A 13,372-nucleotide genomic window follows, 5' to 3' on the forward strand; every position below is an offset into this window, starting at 1 on the left:
AGAGAGGGTTGGTTGTAATTACATCAGTCAGTAGAATTATTCTAGTGAGTGAACATGTGAGAGTGCAATCTAAAAAATGCCTTTATTGATAAATGTTTACTGTGTGTACATCACAAGTTGGGGTGATGGAAGAATACACAAAGAAAGCACAACCTGCATGTTTAATTAGTGTTTGCTGTCTATAGTAATGCTTTAAACATTATTTTGATAATGTGGTTGTTTTGTCATTTCATTTAAATATGCATTTTGTGATCTGTCGTTACATTCAAATAGTTACATAGCTAAAAAAAGCTTTACAAAAAAAACTACTATACAATAAATAGCAGCTTATTAAAAAAAAATTGAAGTGACAACTTAAAAAGTACAATAAATGTAGGGTTGTAGGATAAATAACAGATCTGCCGAAATACCCATTAGAATGCGCGTATCCATATCAAATAAAAGTATACATTTAATGTCCATCACCAATCTCTCTAGAATCAAAGCTCATTGATGACATAAGTTCCAAATGTAGATACCCTGAAGCATAGGAGTGCTGCACCAGTATAAAAAAAGCATATGGTATAGTAAAAGCATGGCTCACCAGTGACCAGCTTCTGCATTCTGGTGAGCCACACGTTTTCTATATTAGTTGGACTTTTAACAGTAATCTTACTGGTTGGCACCCTAGTAACTGTATCTTTGGTACATAGTCAAACTTTAAATGTTTTATTTCCAACAGTCATCTCTGCCTGGTTTAACTATTTGTGTGACTATTATAAGTTCTTAATAGAAAAGAGAACAAGCTATCTACTCATTTAACTTACCGCAGACAGTGCCCTTTCTCCAGTCTCCAAGGTTAACACCAGCACCCTCACATGCAGCAGCATAAGACTCTAAGGCGTTGCAGAGCTGTTCTAGGTCTCCTCCTGTGGCACATTGATCATAGACACAGCTCTCAAAGTATATCTGAGGGAGGATGTAAAAGTGACATTCCTTGAAAGGACCATTGCCTGATAAAATGATTTTGCATTGCTCTTCATATTGTTTCTCATCAGCAGGATTACACGGGGGAGGATCAACCACATCATCTTCACACCTACAAGAAAAAGCATACATGTGTTTTATAAATAGTATTTCAGCGCCTTTTAGAAATATGTACACAGTACATCATTACATGTACAGAAAGATATATATATATATATATATATATTTTTTTTTTTTTTTTAACAAAATCACATTTATGTAACAACTCAATAGTTGTAATTTCAAGTTCAAACCTATCCAAAAATGTAAGATAAATTGACCAACCAAAAAACAAAGCTTTCCCCCCACACATCCAGTCTGTAGCATCAGTGACCATTCTTCAGTTTAAAAAAAAAAAAAAAAATTGTGCCCTAGTGCAGAAAAAAAGTGGATTTTTCTAAACAAATTTAAGGATGGAATGGGTGAGTGTGTCATCAATTGCCCATTTGCTATTTTCCCTTATTTTCAAACTAAATTTATCTTGCTGCACCTCTGCCTTTTTTTTTAAACGTCATTCATTGTAATGGTTTTGCTCTGCCTGTCTGAGTCTTGCAGTGACTGCTACCTTCAGAGACACAGATGGCAGAGTATTGATAAAAAAAAAAAAAGCAAAGCGGTCTATTCTCCATTCCATCACCCTGTTTCTGGTGCCAGGAATGGCACTATAAATCAAGAACTGAACCGAACATGCTCGGTGAGTCGGAAAATACCCTGAAATTTTGGTGTGCAGCATGGAAATCTGAATTTTGTCTGAACACTCAATCAACCAGAATTCGGTCAACTTGCAGTTTGGTCTAAAAGAAATCTACAAATTTGTAGTCTGCTTCTAATTTACAGTTAAACTTTCTATTTAGTATATTGTTTGCCCATATTAAGTATTTAAGTCCACATTATCCTATATGCATTTTTCTTATTCAATATGTGTGCAAATGAAATATTCATAATGTACTTAGGATGTCGTGCTTTTAATAGTTTACTGAGACATTTATGTTATTGTTGAGATATACATTTATTTATTTTTCTAAATTGTTTAACCTTTCCTCCATTACATGATTTGTATGTCTGTGCTGTGACCAAATTAATGAATAGTCATCTTATGCTTATATACTTACACCCAATCATCATCTGGTACCCGCCAGCTGTTACCAAACTCATTTGAGTTAAAGGCCAGAAAACCATTAGGCATTAGGAAATCATCCAGTATATTATCAGTATAGGTGCCACAAAGACCACAGAGCTGCCCTTTGAACTTCTCATGCACTTTAACAAAAAGTTCATGGTCTCCATCAAATTTTACTTCAAGGCCAATGTCAGCTTGGAGAACAACATAGGAACCACTTAAATATATCGAGATACCAGGGATTGAATTTACTGGCAAAGTAACCTGGCTTCCATTGACCTACAATAAAAAGATCTAAGTCAGAAATTGTCATATTTGTAGTTATAGTAATAAAAACTATGGAAAGGTGAATTGAAACCTTCACCATAAATAAATAAAATATTATTACATTGAATCAGATATTAAATTTGTGTTATTTTCAAGTTATGCTATATTCAAAATATATGGTTGTTGCTACTTACGTAAACTATTTTGTTCTTGCCCAGGACAATGTGCAGGTCTCCGATTCTAAGAGCAACTGAATTCAAAGCTGTCCAGGTCAAGCTTCCTCTGTGCTCATTCCTCGTTGTGACTGAGAAGTCAACAGATGAGTTTTTACAGGTCTCCACAGTGGTATAAGTACAAGCTCCTTGGAAATGGTACAGTTTGCCATCAAATGTGATGTAGTGAGGGTCACCATGAATATGACAGATGGTAAAGTCTGCCTGGGTGCATCCTAGAACACCACCCTGAACTTTGCATATTTCATTGGGTCCACATTGCTTGTCATTGCAGGTCACATTGTTGTTTCCAAAACATGTACATTGCCCATCACATTCTCCTTGCCAGAACGTGTCTCCTTTCTAGGAAAGTGGAAAAATATTTATTAGCATACTCCAGTATTACTACTAATTATACAAATTAATCTTATATAATCTAAGCATTTCTTTACATGTTAGAAACAGAAGTTTAAATCGCATATAAGCTTCTAAATAATACACATTCTGGTCACAGGGTTCCTCATGAAAAACATACATTGCTGATAGTGGTGTTTACTGTGATAAAAGGGTTAAACCGATAGGATACCACTGTGCACACTGCATCATATTTCTGCTATCCAGAGTAAATTTGTATTAATAATTATTGGATTGGAGTGCTCGTCAATATCTATAAATACTTAAAATACTGACCTGATAGTATTTGCCATTGTAAAAGCATCCACAGTCACTGACAGAAACACAGGTGCTTCCACTTAGAACAAAGCCAAGATTACACTCACAATCCTCAATACATGGCTTGCTGCAATTGTTTGACGCATTTTGATCCACACAGGTGGCAGGACAGGCACTTGAGCATGGGTTATAGTGACTGTTAGCAGGACACTCGAGGGCTAGATAGAAATGTTAAATGTTAGAATGACCAATACATATTTTACACTGAATGCATCAATAATGAAATAACACAAAGTCCTGTTGGACGAAAGTAATGTTTTTCAGTACTATAAAAATAGTTTGTGTGATATTATCAATTTAATTCAGATATATTCCCTATTTTAAAACACTCACGGCAGAATGTTGAGTTTCTCCAAGTAATGCTAACTCCAGCCCGTTGGCAGGCATCAGCATATGCCGCCAATGCAGTGCACAGAGCAGCATCACCAAGGACACACAGGTCAAACACACAGCCACTCAGGAATCTGTCTGGGTTGATTACAGAATGGCAAGTCTGGAATGGACCTTCTTTACTTGTTATAAGGCCACAGTAGGTATCTCTCGTATAAAACTCTTCCTGCTCGGGTGGACAAATTGGAGGTGTAGGAACTGGCGTGCACGATGGGTCATCATCATCTACTTTCCAGCTGTCTCCAAGTTGATTAGAGTTTTGTGCTTGTTGTCCATTAGGCATCATGAAGTCATCTATTCTGTCCCCATTAAGGTTTCCACACATTCCACAGGTTTGATTGAAATAGGTGCTTGGGACATTCACCTCCGCTGTATAATCATTATCATATGCAACTGTGAGTTTGAAATCAGTCTCTAACAAGACATATCTTCCACTTCGGGTTACTGTTAAAGATCCATTTAGCAAATTGACTGGAAGAATTGCCCAAACACCATTTACCTAAAGAGAAAATTAAAAATTTGGTGAGAACAATGTGTATATATAAAAACAAATACAAATCATCTTTGTTTAATCCTTACGCTATCTTACAAGTACATAACAAAATACCCAACTGTATGTTGCATATTTTTTACTATAATTTTTTTTTATTATACCTGGACACGATTAGGTTCATTTTTCACAATTGTTATTCGATGATCATAGACATCTACTATAACTTTTTGCACATATGACACTGTTGGGTTGCCACGATGTTCATTCTTTGCTTCCACATTAAAATATGGCAGAGAAGAAGTGGAATTACTACAGAGTTTTGAGAGTGTATAGGTGCACACTCCCATAAAGTGATGAACTTCTTTATCAAATGTAGTGTAATGAGGATCTCCATAGATGATGCAGTTACCAAAAGTTAGGTCATAGCAGTCAGGTTTTCCATTGTTTATGCCACAGTATTTGTCAGCTGGGCAAGAAGCTGGATGACACTCTAATCCACTTCCTGTTGATGGACAACTGCATTGCACAGAACAAGTGTCATCTGTCCAGAATTCAGAGCCTAAAGGATAATGTTTATCTCCATCCCAGCACCCTTGGCACTGTGAATCTGGAACACATTTCCTATCTAGAAGTACATATCCTTTGTCACAGACACATCCCTCAGCGCAGGGGAGATTGCAAATGGATGGGAATCCTGGGTTTGAACATGTGGCTGGACATGATGTACCACATTGCTCGTAATGACTGTTGCTTGGACATGGCAGGGCTGTAAAGTGCAAGCAAATTCATAAATGTGTTAGAAATAGCATAGTATGTGTAACAAAAACATTTTTTTCTAGCAACAAAAATGTATAAAATTGCTGAAATTTGTGTTTTATAGACTCCTTTATAGCTCTCCCAATTATTCTAGAATGAAAGAGTGTCAGTTTATTTCAAGTGATCAGATATTTTGTTTGAAGATTAGACTTCTTGAAGCATCATGAATTAAACAAAACAACTTAAAAATATCTTCAGTTAAATAACTCTTGATTGAAGTATAGCTTTGGGGTGTTGAATATTTTTGGAATAAAAAACAATTTTACTATTGTATATCCAAGTACTTGCTAGGCCATGGTTTTATACTTACGACAGAAAGTTTCATTTCTCCAGGGGAGCACAACAACACCTGCCTCCTGGCAAGCGTCTGCATATGCCTGGATGTTGTTGCAGAGTGTCTGTGGATCCAGTCGTAGGGCACACATGTCGTAGTAGCAATTTATAAAATACTCCCTTGGATCTACTATAAGATGGCAGTATTGGAAGACACCATTAAATGGAAGCATTATACCGCAGGATTCATGGCTCTCAATTTCTCTTTTTTCCTCATCAGTGCATTGAATACTATCATCAGAGTCTTGAGAGCAACTTTAATGAAGGAAAAAAAAAACACTGGTGTCAACTAGTTGTTATTTGGGCATTACATTATTTTCAATACATTTGTTTGTTTTAAAACACCCATGTACCCTCTAACCAAAAAGGACTTTTGTACCAGTAATTAAAGCTTGTTTTAGAGAGGCATCAAAACATTATGCTTTATGGGTACAGGAAATCTTGAGTGCAAAACATTACTATTTTATTCTTGCTGGGATTTTTTACAAACAGATAAAGCAACACCCATGTACCCTCTAACCAGGGCCGGCCTTGGGGTGTGCGAGCTGTGCGGCCGCACAGGGCGCCATGGAGCAGGGGGCGCCGTGCGCACAGGGATTTAAAAAAAAAAAAAAAAAATGTTTATTTATTTTTTTTATTTTTTTAATTTGCAGCGGGGGCGGAGCTTACCGTGCGGCGGGGCGGAGCTAAAAGCGCCGGAAAACTGCTGCAGGGGAAGCAGGAAGGAGTCCCTGCTTCCCTACCAAACAGTCACCAGGAGCTGCACTGCCTCCACAATGAACTCCACAGGTAACTGTGGGATTGTCAGGTGAGTGTGACTCTCTGCCTGTGTGTATTATTGTCTGTGTGTGTATGACTGTCTGCCTCTGTGTGTCTGTGTGTATTACTGTCTGTGTGTGTGTGTATGACTCTCTGCCTGTGTGTATTACTGTCTGTGTGTATGACTGTCTGCCTCTGTGTGTCTGTGTGTATTACTGTCTGTGTGTGTGTGTATGACTCTCTGCCTGTGTGTATTACTGTCTGTGTGTATGACTGTCTGCCTCTGTGTGTCTGTGTGTATGACTGTCTGCCTGTGTGTGTGTATTACTGTCTGTGTGTGTGTGTATGACTGTCTGCCTGTGTGTGTGTATTACTGTCTGTGTGTGTGTGTCTGTGTGTATGACTGTGTGTATGTGTGTCTGTGTGTAGTGTGTATGACTGTCTGCCTCTGTGTGTATGACTGTGTGTGTCTGTGTGTATTACTGTCTGCCTCTGTGTGTGTCTGTGTGTATTACTGTCTGTGTCTGTGTGTATGACTGACTGTCTGGCTGTGTGTGTCTGTGTGTGTTTGTGAGACTGTCTGCCTTTGTGTGTCTGTGTGTGTGTATATGACTGTCTGCCTGTGTGTGTGTGTGGATGTCTTCCTGTGTGTGTGTGTGTGTGTATGGCCGTCTGACTCTGTGTGTGTGTGTGTGTCACATACAACCAATACACGCATATCACACACTGTTAATACACCCATTACAAATATCACACATAGCATACATATCACACACAGTCATCACACCTACTATCACATACACAGACAACACAAACATTAGAGCATACATGGATGACGGGGGGGGGGGGGGGGGGGCGCTGTGACTTTTGTACCAGTAATTAAAGCTTGTTTTGGAGAGGCATCAAAACATTATGCTTTATGGGTATAGGAAATCTTGAGTGCAAAACATTACTATTTTATTCTTGCTGGGATTTTTTACAAACAGATAAAGCAAGTTTTGCAACAATATTATAGAGTATGTAATTAAAATATAATTTTTTTTATTTGCAAAGTATTTTAATGAAAACGTAAAAGTATTAAGATGACAAAAAAAATAATGGATTGTATATAAAGTATAGGAAGTTACAGGGTGTATGAACAAACAATAATGAGAGATTATACATCATCAAAAGACATGCATTGTGAATAATCATTGTCAACAATGAAGAGAGTTGGTAGTAACCAAATTATATGCGCTGACTTCTCTATGTAATTTTTTTTTCATTATTAATCCTATGTGGGAAATGGTTAAATAAGAGACAAAGGGAGAAGAAGATACAAAGGATGAGGAATGAGAGCAAAATAGAAAAGGTGAAGGCTTAAGAAGAAAAAATATAAAAGAGAAATAGAGCAGTGAAATATTATCAAACAAGAGAAACCACAATATGGGGTGTGGGAAAGAAAACAAAAAGAAAGAGTGGACAAACAAAAAAACAAAACAATAATAGGAATAGGGATGGCAGTCAACTAGATTATTCAATTCCTGACCAGTAATAAGACAAGTTTAGGAGAATATCTCTAAGAGGAGGCCATTGCAGCGATATGTTGCACGTAAGGGTGGAAGACCTTGTTATGGACAGGAAGAGAGCCACAGAGTTTCACTGTCATCTCTTCCATATCGTGGAGATACCTAATTTTGTAAAATATACAATGTTTTTAAAGCCCCTTACGTACTGGAAATTCATGATTTCTATAGAGACTAGGAAGTGACTGAAGATCAGTCTCTAATGGTCCATCGTGGTTTTAATGGCACACATAATTATGAATGAATGGATTCTGAGATTTATAGAATATGCAGCTTAATTGTTTAAATTAACACTATAATGTTAGGAATACAAAGCTGCGTTCCGAACACTATAGTGTCCCTTTGACTCCCCTTCTACTGCGCCTTAAGGAATTTAACATGTGTAGCTTGGAGGAAAGACGAGACAGGGGGTAATATGATAGAAACATTTAAATACATAAAGGGTAGCAACACAGTAAAGGAGGAGACTATATTTAAAAGAAGAAAAACTACCACAACAAGGGGACATAGTCTTAAATCAGAGGTTTAAAAATAATATCAGGAAGTATTACTTTACTGAGCGGGTAGTGGATGCATGGAATAGTCTTTCAGCTGAAGTGGTAGAGGTTAACACAGTGAAGGAGTTTAAGGATGCGTGAGATAGGCATAAGGCTATCCTAACTATAAGATAAGGCCAGGGACTAATGAAAGTATTTAGAAAGTTGGGCAATCTAGATGGGCCAAATGGTTCTTTTCTGCTGTCACATTCTATGTTTCCATGTTTCTCACTCCCATCCCATTTTCTGGATATAGAACTCTCAGAGATATTTTGTCTGCTCCAACCCAAAAAGATTTCTGACATTATCTTTGCCTTTGACATGCTTTATCTTAGATGTTCTAAAAGACAGTCCTGCATATTATCCTGTCCTCCAGTGTTGTCATTCATTAAAGCATCAAAGGGTAGATCGTGCTGCTTTTAAAGTGATGTTGATTACTAAAAATGTGTTATCTGAAAGTTTATGGTGTTGAATAGGGCCGTAAATTAAGTTAGTCAGGGGTCAAGTACATGCCGACACAGTAAAAAAAAAAAAGCCAGTGCCAGTGTCTAGTGCCCAACACATTTGAACCTCACCAAAAAGCAGAGCCAGTGTCTAGTGCCCAACACATTTGAACCTCACCAGTAAGCACAATTGCAATCATTTCAGACAATTGCTGCAGTTATAAGGAATATGATGAAAGTAGGCCAGAAAAGGATGCTCCATGTACCATACCCAATCCAACAAGAATAATTGCTATGATGCTTGGTTTGTTCCTTTAATGTATATCATTAGAAAGACTAGATATGAGAGCTTTATAATTCACCTACCTAGCACCACCAGGCACTTGCCAGCTGTTACCATAGCTGATAGAATCATCCTCTTTTTGCCCAGCAGGATTGAGGTTATCATCTCTGCGATCACCGTTGAAGTTGGCACAGATTCCGCATACTTTGCCCTGATATAGCTTAGAAAGCGTCACTTCAACCCGATGGTCTCCATCATATTTTACTCTCAGGCCAAAGCCAACTGTAGCAGTAACGTACTGACCACTCAAGCTAACAGACACTCCTGGCGATAAGTTCACTGGAAGAAGCTGAACCTGTCCATTAATCTGAGGATGTGTTATTTAAAATATTATTAGATTCTAATAAATATCCAATTCGACATTCTTTATATTTAAAATGGTAAATGTATTAAATATCAGAATTTTATATTTCTAGCTATTTTAAAAATAATTTGTTACAGCCTTAGATTCAATGCTTACTTAATGGAACACGCAAGCAACCTAACTACTACAGTACCCTGGTGCAGAGCCCCTGCTTCGAGTAGCCAAGAGAGGTAACAGACAGTGGACAAAGAGAGTAAAGCTGGAAGGGGTCCAGTTAAGTGAGTATGTTAATTTTGGTGTTTGCCTTATAAGGTATTTAGATGTGTCTCTATATAGCAACATGTCTATATATAACAATATATATATATATATATATATATATACTTATGTGGGGTGGCTGGGGGGGGACTGCTTAATGGAACATATCAGCATTATACACAAATACATTTATCTATAAAGTTGGAATATTGCATTGTTATTTTAAAGAACTGACCCTCTTTTTCCTGTGACATAAAGGGTTACTTACCTGCAATCCAGTGGCACGAAAATCAGTACTGATCTCATGGCCAATAGAATGCTCTTACATAGAAGCATTGTAAGCAGGGCACTTGCACTGCAATCACTGTGCTGCACTTTCAGTGCTTTTCATATAGACATATTAAATCATCAGCTTGTTTATGAGTATCATTGCCACCAGCTTTGTGCCTGTGCACATAGCAATCAGGAATATCACCCTTTCGGCAGTTCGATAGACAGCTGAGAAGAGTGAAACCTTCTCAATTTAGAAAAGTGCTGCTTTAATATTGAAATCTGCAGTTTTATAAAGTGACAAAGTGACATATTTAACCCCTAAAGCACATCAGGAAGCTGAAGTGGTTTAAAAGTGTGGAGTGTTCCTTTAAGAATGTGCGTGGCCAATTAATTGTATGGGGAAGTACCTTAGGTGCAAAAGCACAATTTATCCATAGATGAGCTCCACTCTCTGTTGGTTTAAGTGTCTAATTTCACACATGATTCTTATGCTTGGCCAGTATATGTCCTGAGAAGGATTGTATAGCTTTCAGTTATATCATTTTCTCTTACCTTTACGACTCTGTTTTTTTCCAAGCTGATAGTGTAGTTATGAACATACAGTATTACTTGTTTGACATAAGATACATGGGTGTTCCCCCCTCTGTATTCATGCACTACTTCCACATTGAAATAGGTCAAAGTGCTGTTCTGCTCACATAGCTTTGTGAGGGTGTATGTGCAGTTTCCCATGAACGTATGAGGATAGTTATCAAATGTGAAGTAGTGGGGATCTCCATAGCCACTACAAGTACCTCCTGCACAAAAAAAAAGAAAATTAAGTTTGTTAAGCCAGCTGCGGCGGTCTGCCAAAGTATCACCACCACGGATGTCCTTTTCCCAATAAAATAACACAAATAATCCCAAGGTGTAATGTCGCCGGTATTGCATAACCCCCCACACATGAGCCAAGGCCTAATGCTGGGAGAAGAGTGGTTTATCTGGGGCCACACACCACCATTTATGCAAAAGCCCAAACATGGTGTTTCTCACACAGAAATGCAGGGAAATCCCTTCCATGATCCTCTGTGCCTGAGAGATAATTAACGGAATACACATTGATAATTACATTATCTCTCAGGGACAAGAAATTATAACAATTTCTAATCACCCCACAAATACCCCCAAAATACATGGAAACCCCACAAAAGTCACATAGCTGGGACCTGGGCAAACAATATATCAAAAAATCCCCCAGATCCATTTGGTATGTTTGGATCAACATCGCGGGGAAGTTTTGACCGGTCTGCCACGAGGTCAAAGCCCAAAATAGTTCTAGGGAAGTTGTAGCAAGTGCCGTTCTCCATTTGTTGGGTTTTGTATGAAAACCACATAAGTTAGACGAAAGCGGATTAGTGTAGAATGCTCCCCGTGTTTGGTAGTCCATATCTCCCGAACGCTGTTCATGTAGGTGTAGCAGAACTGGAAGAGGCAGCAGGTTCATGGTGACCGGTGTTCGCGCGAGTGCCTGGCTGAAATTAGTTCCAGGCACTCGATGACCAAGTCCCGCTGCCTGAGTTCGGAAGACAAAATGCCCGCCAAAATGGCTGGGGAAAGGAGCCGAAAGTGATGGGGTTATTCCTTCACATCAGCTATTTCCAGAATATATAATACAATAAAAAAACAATCAAATCTTTGAAACCATATTAGCAGTCACATTTAAAACTGTCAAATAAAATAAAAATGTACCGTCTATAGAGATCGGAGTAGTTGGGGGAGTAGTTGGTTTGATTGAAGTAGTTAATGTTGTCATTGGAGTTGATTCTGCAAAATAAAATGTTATCACATGCTGGTAAACCAAATGGCAAATTGATAGTAGCTGTATTTCTACCTTAGTAATCATAGTATTCATGAAAAAGGAAAATATTGTAGAAAAAATACTGGAATAATTGATTGAATAGCATAAATTCGATTTCATGCATCATCACAATCAGTTTTCTTCTCTACCTAAAGTAGATCTCTTACCTTACAATGTTGTCACTCAAATGTATGCTTTTTCAATATCTTGTCTATACCAACTTTAGTATAACTTCAGCTTAAAGGAACACTGTACTCACTATAATAACTTCATCTAAATGAAGCTGTTATAGTTCCTACAAATGCTCTCCCCTTCCTTAGTAGCCCCTACTGTTAATATTATACTAACTAGGCAGGGGAACATAATCTTCAGCATTACAGATTTTGTGGACTACATCTCCCATAATGCTGTTATAGCTATAATTCTGGCGAAGCATCATGGGGCATGTAGTACACGGCATCTGGAGTGTTGAAAGTTGCTTACCTTCTAGTCTATAGGGGTCACCTGGAAATCAATGTTTAGAAAACAAAGAACTTTATATATTATAACATATTTAGCAATGGGAATAGACTTGAAAGGGAGATTTTAAATCAAGTGATTATTAATACTACTAACAAAACATATTTGAACTCGTTACCGTGACCGTGAATAACAAACATAACTGCACTATTTACCTGTGGTGACAGTGGTTGGAGTGGTTGTTCTAGATGTAGATGCTGTGGTAGGAGTGCTTGCATCTGTAAGTAATAGCATAATTTGTGGATGTTATTCACTCTACAATAGCATTTATAACAACAAAGAGAGGGTTGGTTGTAATTACATCAGTCAGTAGAATTATTCTAGTGAGTGAACATGTGAGAGTGCAATCTAAAAAATGCCTTTATTGATAAATGTTTACTGTGTGTACATCACAAGTTGGGGTGATGGAAGAATACACAAAGAAAGCGCAATCTGCATGTTTAATTAGTGTTTGCTGTCTATAGTAATGCTTTAAACATTATTTTGATAATGTGGTTGTTTTGTCATTTCATTTAAATATGTATTTTGTGATCTGTCGTTACATTCAAATAGTTACATAGCTAAAAAAAGCTTTACAAAAAAAACTACTATACAATAAATAGCAGCTTATTAAAAGAAAATTGAAGTGACAACTTAAAAAGTACAATAAATGTAGGGTTGTAGGATAAATAACAGATCTGACGAAATAACCATTAGAATGCGCGTATCCATATCAAATAAACGTATACATTTAATGTCCATCACCAATCTCTCTAGAATCAAATCTCATTGATGACATAAGTTCCAAATGTAGATACCGTGAAGCATAGGAGTGCTGCACCAGTATAAAAAAAGCATATGGTATAGTAAAAGCATGGCTCACCAGTGACCAGCTTCTGCATTCTGGTGAGCCACACGTTTTCTATATTAGTTGGACTTTTAACATTAATCTTACTCGTTGGCACCCTAGTAACTGTATCTTTGGTACATAGTCAAACTTTCAAAGTTTTATTTCCAACAGTCATCTCTGCCTGGTTTAACTATTTGTGTGACTATTATAAGTTCTTAATTGAAAAGAGAACAAGTTATCTACTCATTTAACTTACCGCAGACAGTGCCCTTTCTCCAGTCTCCAAGGTTAACACCAGCACCCTCACATGCAGCAGCATAAGACTCTAAGGCGTTGCA

Source organism: Pelobates fuscus, chromosome 2 (genome assembly GCF_036172605.1).
Source record: "Pelobates fuscus isolate aPelFus1 chromosome 2, aPelFus1.pri, whole genome shotgun sequence".
Lineage (NCBI taxonomy): Eukaryota > Metazoa > Chordata > Amphibia > Anura > Pelobatidae > Pelobates > Pelobates fuscus.